The sequence below is a fragment of the Giraffa tippelskirchi genome, chromosome 8 (assembly GCF_054371585.1).
Source record: "Giraffa tippelskirchi isolate mGirTip1 chromosome 8, T2T-mGirTip1v1.2.pri, whole genome shotgun sequence".
In the NCBI taxonomy this organism is placed as follows: Eukaryota; Metazoa; Chordata; class Mammalia; order Artiodactyla; family Giraffidae; genus Giraffa; species Giraffa tippelskirchi.
The window spans coordinates 100,129,338-100,144,248 of record NC_137282.1 but is presented as its reverse complement, the minus strand read 5'-3'; the positions used below and the strand labels follow the sequence as shown (position 1 = coordinate 100,144,248).

Here is a 14,911-nt window from a genome sequence, read left to right as displayed (position 1 = left end):
CATTAAGCTTGGCAAGATATAGACACACTGAGGTAAGTGCTGGTAGTCACTCAGTCAATATACTTATCAAATTGCAATCATTGTTCTTCCTCAATGATAGCAAAGATAGCTTTTGAATGTATATAAAATGCATACAAGAAAATATTTTTATAGCATTTAAATTGCAACTTCACACAAAGTCCTTCCAACAACTTTCCCAAAATTCCTTTTTTACCATCTGCACACTTATTTAGCATCTACCGTTTGTAGGCTGCTATTCTAGGCTCAAAGGATACAAAGAGGGATTCGATTAAATCTCTGTCATCAAGGGTTTATAATTTCTCTGAGGAGGCAATAATAAATATAAGAAGGGATGGGTTATATGAAAGAAATTTTCCAAACTGCAGCTCTCTGAACTGCAGAGAGCTGAATATAGCAGAATCACAAAGGGTGTGTGTTAAAATGTAGATTACTTATCCCACTATCTCAGTTCAGTTCAGAACAGTTGCTCAGTCGTTTGCAACCCCAGGGACTGCAGCATGCCAGGCTTCCTACACCTATTAAATCAGCATCTCTGGAGACATATTTCCGGGAATCTGCATTTTAACAACTCCATAATTCTGACTCTCAGTAAAGTTTGTGAATCACTGCTAAAAGTTAAATCCATAACAGACTGCCATAGAGTAAGAAGTTGCAGTTAATGACTCAGTCTTAACTCAAAGAGTGAAAAGTATTTAAAAGAAATAAAATTGTAATTATTCAAAGGAGATATTATAGTCTTTCCTGGAGAAAGAAATGGCAACCTATTCCAATATTCTTGCCTGGGAAATTCCATGGACAGAGGAGCCTGGTGGGCTACAGTCCATGGGATTGTAAAGAGTCTGACACAACTTAGTGACTAAACAACAACAGCACTATTGTCTTAATAAAAAATCAAAGAAATTCCACAAATTACTCAGAGTTTAATATAGATGAAGGATACACAGTCATTAAACAAAAATTAATAACATTCCTATATTTACAATTAGAAACTGTAACTTTAAAGCACATATAGTATTTATAATAGCCACAATAATTATAGGACTCCTAGGAATAAATGTAATAAAACATGTGATATTGAGATGGATGAAACTGGAGCCCATTATACAGAGTGAAGTAAGCCAGAAAGAAAAACACCAATACAGTATACTAATGCATATATATGGAATTTGAAAGATGGTAACGATAACCCTATATGCGAGACAGAATAAGAGACACAGATGCATAGAACACTCTTATGGACTCTGAGGGAGAAGGTGAGGGTGGGACGTTCTGGGACAATAACATTGAAACATGTATATTAACATATGTGAAACAGAACACCATTCCATGTTCGATGCATGAGACAAATGCTCAGGGCTGGGGCAATGGGATGACCCAGAGGGGTGGGATGGGGAGGGAGGTGGGAGGGGGGTTCAGGATGGGGAACACATGTAAACCCATGGCTGATTCATGTAAATGTATGGCAAAAACTACTACAATATTGTAAAGTAATTAGCCCCCAACTAAAATAAATAAATTTGTTTAAAAAAAAAAGTGATAAACCAAAACAGGGAAAAACAAAAACTTTATTAAAAGACAGAGAAGATTTACATAAAGAGGAGTAATGCCATGCTCATAGATGGATCACTTCAATATTCTAAAAATGGCAATTCTTTCTAAACAAATCTTTAAATTTTAAGGCAATTCAAATCAAAATCCTAACATAGATTTTCATTCAAAAACAAAGAAGAAGAAGAAACTGTTCTAAAATTTACACAGAGGAGTAAGAGAAAATCCAAGGCAGGACAAATAGACAGTGGAGTATAACAGAGAGCTTACACAGAAAGACATGTATGTGACATCTTAGCAAAGGTGGAGGGAGGGCAGAAGATACCTACTACTCATTAACAAAGGGTTCATCTTCCTACATATATATTAGGGTCCTCCTAGAAATTGATAAGGAAAAAAAAGGGCTACATCCTGGTAGAAAACTAGAGAGCAGAAAGAGTCTGTAGATATGGAAATATAAATGACTTTTAAGCTTAAGAAACAGCTGTTCAATCTCACTCACCTTAAGGGAAACACAAATGGAAATGACAGCAATATCCTGTATCTCTTTTACCAAGTTGACAAAGATCTAAACATGTGATAGCAAAGGTTACCTTAACTGTAGGTAAGGCTATGGGAGAAAAAGATACTTTGATATACTGCTGTCAGGCATGTACATTAGTGCAAGGCTGAATAGAGGAAATAGCCAGCACAATTACACAAGCTTACTTCCTGAACCAGCAGGTCTACTTCTAGGAATTACATTGCACTTGCAAGGGTATTCATTGTAGCACTGTATGTGGTGAGGAGCATGAAGGTTAGAGCATGGTTTCAAATTCTAGCTCTACCGCTAACTAATATTATGTTCTCAGGTAAGTTACTAAATCTCCCTATGACTGGTTCCTTCATCTGTAAAATGGAGGTAATAATAATATCTATTCTTTGGGCTTCTCTGAGAATTAAATGAGTTAATCGATTTAAACAGTACCTGGCACATTCTATACATATGTTCGCTATTGGTATTAACGTCACAGGACTACAAACAACCTACATATTTATCAATAGGAAACTTGTTAAATAAATCATGGTAGAGTCATACAACATAAAAGAGAGGAATAAATAAAGTTTTTTATGGAAGTATCTCAATATATATTGTTTAGTGAAAAAAATAGGTGTAAGCAATGTCTATAGTATTAAGAGTTACTGTTTGTATAAAAAAGAAACAGGAAGAATATGCTGTGTTTAAAAAATTATTTCTAATCTTTCAAAGTATATCAGAAAAGCACAGATGAGAGATAAAAAGGGAAATTTTCACTGTATGACTTTTTGATATGTAAGACATGTGAATGTGTTACCTGCTCAAATGTAACAATTTAAAAACAACTCCAGGGACTTCCCTGGTGGTCCAGTGGCTACGAATCTGAGCTCCCAATGCAAGAGGCCCAGGTTCAATCCTGGTTACGGAACTAGATCCCACATGCCGCAATTAAGACCTGGTGTTAACAAATAAACGACTTCCCGTGGCTCAGCAGTAACGAATCTGCCTGCAGTGCAGGAGATGCAGGAGACGTGGGTTTGATCCTTTGGTCGGGAAGATCCCCTGGAGGAGGGCATGGCAACCCACTCCAGTATTCTTGCCTAGAGAATCCCGAGAATAGAGGAGCCTGCCTGGCTACAGTCCATAGGGTCACAAAGAGTCGGACATGACTGAAGCGACTGAGCATGCACGCACACAACCAAATATATAAATAAATAAAAACAATTCCAGATGGATTAAAGATCTAAATTTAATGAGAAAAAATATAGATTTTAGAAAACAGAAATGAGTATATTTAAAACTGCAGAAAAAGAAAACATTCATTTGAGAAGCAAAATGCATAAAACATAGGACAAATATTGATAAATTTACCTATATTTAAATTTAAAAATAACAAAAATCCTTAAAAAAGTATAAGTTCTAGATTGAAAAAAGATATTATAAAACATGCAATGTGCATATCAATAAGAAAAATATAAGTTTGTATGACTAAACCAGTGCTTATTTTTATAAGCAAATGATATGAAAAAGCAATTCAAAGAGGATATCTCGATGAATAAAAAATATAAAAAAGATGCTTAGTATCAGTAGGAATCCTGAAAATGTATCTGAACAGTAAGGGACTTCCCTGGTGGTCCAGTGGTTAAGAATCCACCTTGCAATGCAGGGAACTCAGGTTTGATCCCTGGTTGGGGAGCTAAGATCCCACATGTCCATGAGCTACAACTAGAGAGCCTGCGAAGATCTAACACATCACAACTAAGACCTGATGCAGCCAAATAAAATTAATTAATTAATTAATCAAAAAACAAAAACAGTGAGAAATCGCTTCACACCCATCCAATTGGGAAAAATATAAGGTCTGAAAACATCAAATGTTGGCAAGGATTTAGGGAAATGGAAACTATTAATAGAAGGTGGTGGGGTGTAAACTGGCATCACTTAAGCAAGTCTGTCAGTCCGAGTCTTCAGTGGCAGGAAATAGAAACAAAGTGACTAATTTAAATGGGAAAAGGTGTTTATTGAAAAATATTGAGAGCTTACAGATTCTCCACAAAGCCTGGATAACAGGTTTGGAAAAGGTAGGAACAAAGGCAAGCTTTGCTGACAAACTAGAGCTAAATTTATGCCAGTAATTCAGTCTGGAGAGTGACAGCTTCTTCTGTCAGTGTTCTTTGTTGTTTTGTTTGCTTGTTTGGCTGTGCTGGGTCTCCTTGCAGAGCGAGGGCTTAGTTGCCTACACAGGTTGAACCCGTGTCCCCTGCAATAGAAAGTGGATTCTCAACCACTGGGCTACCAGGGAAGTCCCTCTTGTATCACTAACTTCAACTTCAGAATCCTGGGAGGAGGTGATCAGGGAGTGGAGGGGTGTCCCCTTGTCCCAGTCTCTGTCATAACTGTGAGCTCTAGGTGTCTAAGGGTGGGTGGCAAAGTATCATGCATTTTCAATTTCTCTAATGGGAGGTGACCTTGGTCTCTGTGAAGTCATAATAGGAACTTCCTCAAATATAGACAGGGTTCAGATACACGGCAGTTAAAAAACAGCAAATGTCCACAGGAGAGAATAATCTATCCCATGACCAACAGTTCCATTTCTAAGCATAAACTTTAGAAAATTTTCTCCATGTATACAAGAAAATTTTTACTTCTATATTCCATAACACATCATCTCCAGAAGGGAAAGATTAGAACTAGCTCGATTTTGTTTATCAGCAGGCAAATCAATAAATGGTTTAGTTGTACAATAGAATACTCGATAGTAGTTAAATGAATGAATAAGATCTATATGAATCAACATGACTAAAGAGCAAAGCTGCAGAAGAATACATATAGTATGATACTATTTACATAAAACTTAACCATATACAAAATTACAGTATATATTGAGATAGATATACTAAGAAAGTATAAACACACACATGGAAATGATACATAGCTACTTTAGGATACCTTTGGGAGGAAGAAAAGGATTAAGGCAGGGTGGAGCTTTAATTGTAACATTTTATTTCTTTAAAAAAAATAAGCTAAACTTCAAAAATACTAATATTTGCCTAAGGGCTGCCCAGGTGGTGCTAGTGGTAAAGAATCTGCCTGCCAATGCAGGAGATGTAAGAGACATGGTTTTGATCCCTGCATGGGGAAGATCCCCTGGAGTAGGAAATAGCAACCCACTCCAGTATTCTTGCCTGAAGAATCCCATGGACAGAGGAGCCTGGCAGGCTATGGTCCATAGGGTTACAAACAGTCAGACATAACGGAGTGTGAGTGCAGGCACACACACACATTGTATTTGCATAGTGGATGATATCATTGTTTCACCCAGATTTCTTTGGATCCCTTATTGACCTCAGTAAATCCCTTGCACGTGATTTCCTGCCTCAGGTCTGCTTCTGGGAAATCTGACCTAATCTATTAATCTAACTATCTCCTACCTTCCACAATTGGTGCCTGTAACTCTACCTTCCCTCTGTTGCCTATGGATAAATGTGCATATTCATATCTAAGGCCAAGTTCCTATCCTGTATACAAAGTCCCACCCCTCTCACATATTCAAGAGCATCACTACAACAGTTGTCTTCTCTTTGCAGCATTATCAGTTTTTCCTTGTCTACTAAAATTTTCCAAAGTATACAAACATATTTTACATGTCATCCACTGACTCAACGGACATGAGTTTGAGCAAGTTCTGGGAGTTGGTGATGGACAGGGAAGCCCGGCATGCTGGAGTCCAGGGGGTCGCCAAGAGTCGGACACAACTGAGTGACTGAACTGAACTGAACATTTTAAAAAAGCCTCCTTAGACTCAATTCTTCTTCCTGCCATTACCTCATTTCTTCTTTTTACCACAAAAAGCCTTGATAGAATTGTCTAAACTTGTTTTCTCCAATTTCTCTCTTCCCACTCACTCTTTTAATTTTTAATTTTATTTATTTATTTTTGTCTGTGCTGGGTCTTCATTGCTGCGAGGGCTTTTCTCTAGTATCTGTGAGTGGGGGCTCCTCTCTAGTTACGGTGCTTGGACTTCTCATTGCGGTGGCTTCTCTTGTTGCAGAGCACAGGCTGGATGGTGCAGTGGGCTTCAGTAGTTGCAGTTCTTGGGTGTGCAGGCTCAGTAGCTATGGTGCACAGACTTATTTGCTCTGTGGTATGTGGGATCTTCCCATACCAGGGATCAAACCTGTGTCCCCTGCATTGGCAGGTGGATTTTTGACCCTGAGCCACTAGGGAAGCCCTTCCCACTCATTCTTGAAACTCATCTCATTTGGGTTTTTGCTCCTCCTGTTCCTCCAGACCTGTTTTTTGCCATGGTCAACCAATGACTTCCATATTGCTAAATCAAGGACCAATTTCTCATTCTCAGTTGATCACTTCCCCCACCTCGAAACACTTTCTTCCCTTGCTGTGACAAAAGTATAGATTTTTTTCAGCAAATAATCTTTCTCCTCACCATTCCACTGTGGGTTAAATATGTTCCCCACTCCCCTCTGATGTTGGATTTGCCCATGTGACCTACTCTAGCCAATGGAATATTAGCAAACTTGATTCGAGCAGAGTCCCCAACAGCACGCGCGTTTTGGACTGGTTCTTGTACTCCAGTTATCTACCATGGGAAGATCTCCCTGTGGCTACTGACTCTTCATTCTGGGCTCCAGAATTAACACACATGGAACAAACTGAAGCTAAATCTGCAACCTAAAGCACAGCCACTCATCTAGGTCCACTGAACCTCAACCAGCCTGCTGACTCGCAGGCATGAGGACAGGTATATTGCTATAAGCCATGGACTTTTGAAGTGATTTGTTATGCAGAACTGTTGTGACAATAGTTGACTCATACATTTGCCTGCCAGGAGACCACACTGTTCTGATTTTACTCCAGGCTCAGGACTGTTCCTTCTCACTCCTGACCGCTTAAAAGTGGGGTACCCCAGGATGAAGTTCTAAACTCTCTTCTCTAGTCCCCTTCGTGGTGCTCTTAGCCATTCTCAGACCATTATATATCATGTGAAAGCTGACTTCTCCCAAATTTATGTTGCCAGGCCAGACCTCTCTCATGAACTCCAGACTGGGAGAAACAACTTCCTACTTGACACTTCCACTTGGATATCTAATAGGCATTTTAAATCAGTCCCACAAATAGTTCCTGATGTCCCCCTCCCAACGGTCTTCTCTCAGTCTTCCTTTTCTTAGTAAATGGCAGCTTTTTCCTTCCAGCTACTAACACCCTGGAGTCATCCTCTACCTCCCCCCGGAAATCCTTTTGATATTACCTTCAGTATATATATATATATATACACACACATATACACACACACACACACACACACACACATATAACTATATATATATAGTTTTTCTGTTTTTGCCTTGTAGTATCTTAGGTCCCCAATCAGAGATTGGCCCTGGGCCCTCGGCAGTGAAAGGGTAGAGTCCTAATCACTGGACCACCGGGGAATTCCCTAGAATATATTTTTAAATTTTGGTTCTCTCTAACCACTCCCAGTCAACCTGGTCCAAGCCACCTTTATCTCTCACCTGGATGTTGTAAGAGCCTCCTAATTACCAACTTGCCTCCACCTTTCCCATCCTGCTCCTGTCCGCCTCTCAAAAGAGTTGTCTTAGTGCTCCCTCTAAAAACTTCAGCTACACGATGTCACATATTTACTCAAAATGCTTCCCTTGACCCTTTGGCTTCACTTATTGAGGTTCAACCACTCTGGCATCCTTGCTATTCTGTGAACTTGATCATCCGATGCTCGCCCATACCATTAGCCTCATAGTTCCCACTGGCTGGAATGCTGTTACCCAGATAGACACACAACCTTGCCACTTATCTTTTCACAATTTTGGCTCAAATGCCTCCTTCAACTGAGGTCCCTAGCTACTTTAACATTCCAACTCCCTATCTTCAAAAGCCCTTATTTCTTTCCCTCCTTTATTTTTCTTGGCAGCACTTATCATAACATGACAGTTGTATTTCACTTGTTTATTCATCTGCAGTATGTCATCCCCAACTAGAATGAAGGTAAGTGAGGGTACGTTCCACAAGAACAGAGGATTTTTGTTGTTGTTGTTATCTGTTGAATCTCCAGAGCCTGGAACTTAAAAGCACGTGAATATATATGTTAAATGAATGAATCCATTTGATCTTTTTGCATACTTGAAATTTCATAATTATACGTAGGTAGGTAGATAGTGACAAACACAAAAGCAAATATTGTTAAGCAATTGTCTCCAGTTCCCAGTAGCCACGTCTATTAAATGGCATGTTTTTATGATGAAAGCAAAGTTTATCTAAACAGAAGGAGAAATCTTTAGCTTCTCTAATACTTAATGACCTATTTTAACAAAGAATTCCAGGCTTCAGGATCACAATAATCAAGAAGCAAGAATATCTAAATGATATAATATTATTTTATTTCCATTGCCTTTAGCTTCGCTGAAGCTGGGATTCTCTTAAATTTGAGCCTTCGTGTTTGCTGTGCTCCTCCTCCCCAGTGGCTACTATGGGGGCTCTCAATGTTTTGTATAAAACCTTTAAAATCTCCTGTTGATGCAGTAGAATTAGGTGGTGGAAGGCCACACCTGGACGTGAGTGAAACGTGCTTCCTCTCCCTTCGCTTCCTCCTGGGTAGTCTGGACCTTCCGGCAGTGATTTCATGCTTAAAACTCACAGCAGAAACTCACAGACCATGTTTGTGAAGTGCGGGGGTCAGGACTGCAGCCCCTGCTGCTACTTTCCGGCTTTAGGAAGACAACTTAATTCTCGTTCTTGGGTTTTTGCCTCCACAATAATTAACGTCTTAGGATTCTTATTTTACCTTCCAGATACTGATGTCAGGATTTCCAAACATGACAGCGGTTAGGAGGATCAAGATCAGACACAAAGCAAGGCAACGCCCAACATTCATCCTCATCCCACCATTCAGTCCAACCCAGGATAAGGAGAAGTTAATGTGCTGGAGTGTGCTGGCTGCAGCAGCTGCGGTTACTAATCAGGGCAAGAAAGTTAACTTAGATTATATACGACTTCCTCTTCATTGCTCTAATAGCCCCCTTCGCTCCCCAATATTCACCGCAACTCTCTAGTTTTTAATAAGTAGGGGTGGGGCTGACCGGCACTGGGCCTCTCACGGCCGTCGGGTCTGGTCTCCATTTTAGACAATGATTAACCCTCCGAAAGAGCCTTTTCAGGAGCGAGATCTCCCTCTTTTTTCTACCACTCCACCGCCAGCCTCATCCTCGGCCAGGTTTTCCTCATTTCAGATTTTTCTGCAACTTAATCCTGAGTCATGCTTGACAACAGTTTTCACATTATTTAAGACTCGAGATGACCTCAGGTGATGACATCTGTGCTCAGAAAGAAATGTAATTAGTCCAGATGCCACAACGGATCTTCCCGAGCAGCCCTCGGTCCCCGGTCCCAGCCGCGATGCGAGCGGCGGGGCGCCGAGCCAGGCGGAGGAGGGGCGCCCGAGGCCGCGCGCACCTCCCAGAGGGTCCTTCCCTGCGGGCGGCTCCTCCCCGCGCCCCCTCGTGGGTACCTGGCGGCCGCGGAGGGCGGGCAGGGGGCGGCGCTGCGCGGCGTCACGCGGCAGGGTGGGAGAGCGGGCAGGTGACACCCCGGCCGCCTCCGCCCCTTTTCCAGCTTGGTCGGCGGCCAGGGCAGCAGGGGCCGCTGTGAGAAGCTCCGCGTTCGCGCCGCCGCCCGCCGCCGCCCTCTGCTCGCGCGCCCGGGCGCTTCGGCTCCGCTCCTCTCGGGGTGAGTGCGGGGCTCCCAGCCGGGGGACCGGGGCCTAACTTTTCCGGGGCGCAGAGGAGGAGAGATGTGGGAAGGAGAGGGAGAGGACCCCGGGACCGGGGGATCGAGGGCAGCCTAGTGGAAGGAACTTGGGCGCGGCGCGCGAGGAGTGGGATCTGGGTCCGGAAGACTCGGGAGCCCGGCCAGGCCCTGCCTGGACTCTGGGGGGCGCTTCGGAAGTTGTGGCCGCGACGCCGGCGAGTGCCCAGGGTCAAAGCCCTTCCCGCCGGCGGGCGCGGCCGCGGAGCTCACCTGCGCCCTCCCGGGGAGCCCCTCCGACCCCCCCGCCCAGCATCCCACAGGGACGGTGGTCCCCGCTGTCCCTGGGTTTTGAGCCCTCCCCGAGCTTTCCTGGGGGACCGGGCCGCGCTGTTTCAGGCGGGAGGACAAAGGTGCTTGCTGGTGGGACGGGGAGGAAGAGGGACCTTCTCGACCTTGACCGCCGAGGTCATTTTCTCAGCTCCGGGATCCAGCCTCGCTCGCCACAGCCTCCCCCCACTCCGCCTGCCCGAGCCCCTTTCTTTCTGCTTTTTTTCCCCTCTGGGGTGCTTTTGTGTCCTCGAGGCCAGAATGAACTCGGGGCGCTGCTCTTGCAGCGGGCGCTGCCTTTTTGGCTCCCTGAACTGCATCCTGTCCCGGCAGCGGCTGCTGGCTGAGGAGAGGGATGAGTACAGAGCGGTAGAACAGGTCGTGCCGGAGATGGATATCGGAAAGCCTGTTGTTTCATCTTCCAAGGTATCGTTGGTTAGAAAATGGGCCTCCCCCACTAATCAACCGGCGCTGATTCAAACTTACCGGATGCCAAGGGAGCGTTGTTTAGAGCTCCCTGGGGAAGGCTGGGACAGGAAGGATCTGGTCTCTACCCCTGTCCAGCTTGGGGAAAACAAGTCCCACAACGACTGAAGAATAGTTTTGGCGACCAAGCCTTTTTCCTCTTACTGATCTATTCCCTCGAAAAGCTTTTTCACTTAACCCTATATTCTCAGGTTACTCTTTCTCGCTCTTACTGTTTCACTGCCTTGAAAGAGTCGTCATACTTTTGATTGCCCCCATCTTCTTGCCTATCACTTGACTGTTAATTCCCTTACTGTCAATTCCCTTGACTGTTAATTCCCTTACTTTGTAGTTTTTGTTTCTACTGCTGGCTTGAAATTGTTCCCTTGTAGGTCACTGAGGATTAAAAAAAAAATCCCCTCCGCCCCCAGTGGCAGACATGTATTGAATGCTTCTTGGCCTGGCACTGTTCTAAGAACTTGGATCAAATCTGTTAATTCTGGCAGCAGCCCTATGGAGTAAATAATGAAAACATGATCCTTTTTCAGATAAGGGAACTGAGACACAGGAACTTGACCAAAGGCACACAAGTAGCAGGCGGAGATTCCAACTGAGATTCCAACTCAGGGGCTCTGGTCCAGGGCTGTGGGTACCCACTCACCTAGAGTTCCTTTCTTTCCTCCCTGACTTCCCTGAAGTCCTGTGCCCTTTCATGCTTCACTGACCAGGCTCTCATTCTCTGGTTCCTTTTTTCCTTCTTCTGTAACTTTGTACTCATTTAGGTTTCCTTTTCATAGAAGTTTGTTACTTAGGTTACCACTGGAACTTACTCACCTTAAATTCCTTGGTTTCCATGGATCTTATTCAGTTTTAGTGTAGCATCTATCAGTGCATATTGTAATACAGCAAGTCCCCCACATATGAAGAACCTTCCCAGTTGTGAACTTTCAAAGGTGCAAGTATGCATCTGGTTCCAGCAAGAAACCACAGTCTGCGCCATCAACGTCAGGTGTGAATGAAATAGCAGCTTGCTCTCCGTTTCCTTTTGCTGATGACCCTTCAGTTCTATCATCTCCATCTCTTCTCCCTCCTCCAGTCAGTGACTCTTGTCTGTTCACTTGATGCCAGCCCTTGTATGCCAGCTATTGTACAACTGTACATGTTTTCTTTATTTTTTGTGTTTGTTTTTTTTTTTAATGTTTTTTTTTTTTTGAACAAAAAGAGCTGCCATGAAATCCTTTATTTACAAAATTTGAGAATGTTAGAAAATCTTTTTTGTGCTTTGAAGTGTGCAGGTGTGAGAACAACACTTTCACATTGTTTTTGCTAATGAAATTGCATAATAATAGAAATGGTGCCATTTCAAATGTCCATACATGTTTCTTTTGAAAAATTGTTTCTGTCTCACTCATGGCTAGACTCTCATCTTTGTTCTGAAAGGACAGATTAAGTCTATTTATTTATTAAGGATAATTTTTCTGCAGCAGTTTTAGATTTATAACAAAATTGAGTGGAAGGTCCAGAGATTCCCCATACACCCCTCTACACAATGCCTCCTCAATTATCAACATCATTTACCAGAATGGTACACTTTTGACTGAAAATGAATATTTGTGACATCATAATTGTGTTTGTGTTTTATGTATTATTTGTGTGAGAAGTATTATAGACCTATTACAATATAGTACTAACTCTGTTGGGCTTACAAACACACTCTTGGAATAGAACTTGGTCGTATGTAGGGGACTTATGTATTTCATTTGGATTTGTCTTGCTTTGCCCCAAAGCATTTCTAGTTAACGTCAGTTATGTTCACCTCCCTCCCCTTTATCCTAGTCACCCAGGTGCAAAACTCAGAGGTCGTGTCTCACATCACACTTTCCCTGATCATGAAACCTCTTCTGTTCAGCTTTTACCTTGTGTCTTCCTTCTAGCCTTCCTCATTCTCACCTCTTTTCCCTTCTTCTCTTCACCAGTCTCCCTCTTCCCCACTCCTGAACATTTGTTTATCACTTATGTCATTTTTTGTTGTTGGTTAGCTTCTTTCATCAATAGTCATGATCCATAGAAAGATTGTAAACAAAGTAAGGCTAACTTTTCAAGCCTTGCAACTAGATCTGCTTGATAAATGTTTGCAGAACATGATGCAAGATGAATTAAGGTAGCATATATTGGGTGGGTTGGATGAGGATAAAAAACTTAAAAATTTCTAAGCTGGGTTTTAGAGGATGTTAAGGAGTTTGTTTTGGTAAACATGGGGGAGCTGGCAGACAATGCAGAAGAAGAGGAGTTGGCCTCTGTCAGCTACATTGCTGCAGACAGAAACCTGCCTATCCTGGCTAAACATTCCACTTGGAAGTGTAATGAATGAGGACCATATCAAGAGAGAATCATGAATCCTAACCCTATCCTAGCAAAACAAGATATGAAACCACAGTGAGTTACATGAAAACTCCAATTTTACTGACAAATATAATGCATACATAAAAATGCAGAAAACATAAATGAAGAGATTACCACAGTAGATAATTTAGAAGTAGAATAACTGTCTTATTATGACAGTAGATATTATAGTTGGATGAGACTGAAGACAGGCTAAATGGGAATCTTTTCTCAAAATCTCTGTGTAGGGTGATGTGGGCCTGGATTGATCCTGAAAGGCATTGTTGAGGAAGAACTTGCTGTGCTTGGGGAGGTCTGAGGTGAGGAGAAAAGAAAACTGGAAGGTGTCAAAGTGATGAGATTGGGGAGCCAAGAAGAGAGTTTCTGCCCCCGAGCATGATTCTACCACAGTCAACATTTTGCCATCTTACCTTTGTCTCTCTCATTTTTTTTAAATACATGTTTTCCTCTATCATACTACATATAGAGTTTTAATATTTTATATTTTCCTTGTAATATATAGTAACCATTTTTCATATAATTTCTAAAACTCCTATTATTTGCATTTATTCCAATAATTATAATATGATTTCCTTAACTAATCCTCTGTTGTTGGATAGGTGTATTAGCAATAATTATAAACAACTCACATTGCAGTAATGTTCACCTTTGCAGATAGGTCATTGTACAAACTGGAGTTTGTTTCTTTATGCTAGGCAATGGAATGTACATAAAAGAAAGCCTCTGTCTTCAGATAATTACTATTTGATTTGAAGAAATAAGACTTTTTCTAATTTGTTTAATTGTTTATTCTTCTTGGTGTGCTACATGTGCAAACATCAGCTTTAGAATATAGAAGAATTTTGGAGCCTTTGTATATATAGTAGCATGTTAAATTGAGAACTGATCTTGAATTTCAATAAAACACATCATAAAGCACAGAAAGAAGCATCCCGTAAACACAAATTGGACTCATCCAATTTGGACTACTCACATCATGAAAAGCTGAACACTCATGCACTTTATAGGATCAGTCTTTTTTAAAAAATTGAGATTTCTAATTACTCCTAATTGATTTAGATAGGAGAATGGGACAACAGAGGATGAGATGGTTGGACGGCATCACCAACTCAATGGACATGAGTTTGAGCAAGCTCTGGGAGTCGATGATGGACAGGGAAGCCTGGTGTGCTGCAGTCCATGGAGTCACAAAGAGTCAGACACGGCTGAGCAACTGAATTGAACTGACTTAGATATATCAAAAGCACATGTTATTGCCTTGACAAGTAAAATTATCCTTTTTGTTGGTGATAAATATGTCCAAAGAGATAGGTATTTCCATTATTCAGATGAACTAAGTTACCCTATAACATATAACTTGTAAGACTGCCATGTTAAAGACAAATCTGCATCCACTTGGAGAAGCAGCCACAGGCCTTGACCACCACCAGCAGCCCAGCTCCTTTGTTTCCTCCAGTATTAAGTATAGAGTCAAACTCAACCAAAATTCGGGAATTGCAGAAGTTCAAATTCAATAAACATCTGAGTGTCAGGTTTGCATCAGGCAAAGTGGTTGGCAGGATGCTGAAGCTCATCCAGGTCTGTGTGGGTTCAAGGGAGGTAAATACAGTACTGTGTGAAAAACTGATTAACACAGACAGAGCATGGGGGAAGTCAAATGGGAAGGCAGACAAAACTGTCCTCCTGAGCTGAAAGAAGGAATACTGGAAGTAGAGAAATGGGCTGAGGGCTGGAAGACAAATTCAGGCTGTGGTGCATTCAGGGAACTGGAAACACTGTAAAAATCACTGCAGAGCAGGGTGTGATATGAGGTTGGTAAGCATGCTCAGCTTGCTGAGGGCTGCATTT

At 42.0% G+C, this 14,911-nt stretch overlaps 1 protein-coding gene and 1 long non-coding RNA gene across 4 annotated transcripts in view; one reads left to right on the top strand and one right to left on the bottom strand.

Annotated features, from left to right (window-relative positions):
- Positions 1-8,056: 8,056 nt before the first annotated feature.
- Positions 8,057-11,470, bottom strand: LOC145519081 (uncharacterized). Its single transcript, XR_014063515.1, has 2 exons — positions 11,322-11,470; positions 8,057-9,435 (listed from the first exon to the last, which is right to left on the bottom strand). It is a non-coding gene; the product is annotated as an uncharacterized LOC145519081 (long non-coding RNA).
- The window catches only part of ELOVL7 (ELOVL fatty acid elongase 7), an 81,060-nt gene continuing 75,796 nt past the window's right edge, over positions 9,648-14,911 (top strand). Inside the window, exon 1 of one of the 3 annotated variants that reach the window (XM_081524316.1) lies at positions 9,648-9,847. The gene's annotated coding sequence lies outside the window, so the exon portion shown is untranslated. The remainder of the gene's footprint in view (positions 9,848-14,911) is intronic. The other 2 variants (XM_081524318.1, XM_081524319.1) reach the window with 2 other exon arrangements.